This window comes from Pteropus vampyrus, unplaced genomic scaffold (assembly GCF_000151845.1).
Source record: "Pteropus vampyrus isolate Shadow unplaced genomic scaffold, Pvam_2.0 Scaffold11366, whole genome shotgun sequence".
In the NCBI taxonomy this organism is placed as follows: domain Eukaryota; kingdom Metazoa; phylum Chordata; class Mammalia; order Chiroptera; family Pteropodidae; genus Pteropus; species Pteropus vampyrus.
This window is the reverse complement of record NW_011900147.1, coordinates 3,603-5,070: the sequence shown is the minus strand read 5'-3', so window position 1 is coordinate 5,070 and position 1,468 is coordinate 3,603.

The window sequence follows — 1,468 nt, the reverse complement described above, 5'->3', positions numbered from 1 at the left end:
AATTTTGATAAGCGGTCTAAAGGACTATTAGTTAAAAGAAAATGTTCAGTTTATTTTTATGATCCCCTCATAATTTTTCTCTTTGATTATCCCTGGTCAGTTGGTCCCCCTGGCTACCTTTAATCAGAAGCCAGAATGCATATTGCTTTCGATGGAATAGATACAGTCCTGTGAACATGACCTCATGGGCTCATTACTCTCACAAGGAAACTTTCCTTTAAAAACAGCAGACTTAATTCCCAGAAACAATTTTGAAAATATAACAACAATATTGATTGTATTCCATATGAAACAACTTAGGTGGTAAGGATCAAGTTAGATAACTCAATCTTTGCAATCCTTTCTGTTCTGAAGGTCACAGTTTTCAATTCTTTTAATGAAAATGAAAGTTAAGCAGTAGAAGAAAAATTTAAATAGCTAAAATTGGGTTAAAAAAACTCTTGACATTTAATTCTCTTTAATGACATAAATTCTCTTAAAGGAAAATGTAAAGGACACTGTGGAAGGCATATGTGAAAATTAAACTTTAGGCACTTTCTGGGAGTGACAACCAATACTGTAAAAATGAGCTGAAGACTCAGCACTAGATAACTAAAAAGACTAGGTGACTATTAAAACTGAGACATCAAAACCATTTAAACTCTAGTTTAAGCTGCACTTCTACTATTTTTCAAGAGCAAGTAAGAAAGACATTAGGAGTGTTTAAAGTATGTTTTTTGTGTGCCTTAATGTCAAAAGAGTATCCTAACCCATCTGGCTTAAAATTTTCAACCTGAGCTATTGAATAGGGTATGTTTCCAATTAAACAAATAAAATTAATAGAGTAAAAGTGATAGGAAAAGGTGGAATTCTGGGGAAAAAAAGTCTCGATTAGCTAGCTTATTTTGATAAAATGTATAAAACAACAAATTCACATCTCTTGAAATGTATTAAATAATCAGAGGTCAAGACAGTTATCCATAAAATGTCACATCATTCAGTAGTTATCTCCATTTTTTAAACAGTGAAATCAAAGCCACTACTTGTGTTATATTTTTTTCCTGTTCTATTTCACCAAATTTGTTCTCAAAGCTCTCCTCAACCCAAACCTACTTGGCACTTACTGTCATGAAGATGTAGCAAAAGAAGAGTCTGCCAAATATTAATCAAGGTTACATCAAATAAGATTTTAGTGCAGTATACTGTGCTCAGAAATCAATCAATATTTTCCATAGTTTCTCTGAAATATGCAACATTGCATTTTCTCATAGAATATTGCAAATTTCAGCGTGAAGGCTGCTAACCCAGAAGCTTTGCTGACCTGGCTTTGGGTAAAGTGCACCTATAAAACTGCTTAAATTAACTATCAAAAAGAAAACAGAACTTGATTTGTTTTGGTTGAGAACAATAGGAGTCCAAAAGATCTTCAATTCCTGGAGCTTCAAACTGAAGAAAGGGCTGAGATGTTCTTCACATACTTTTTTTATCC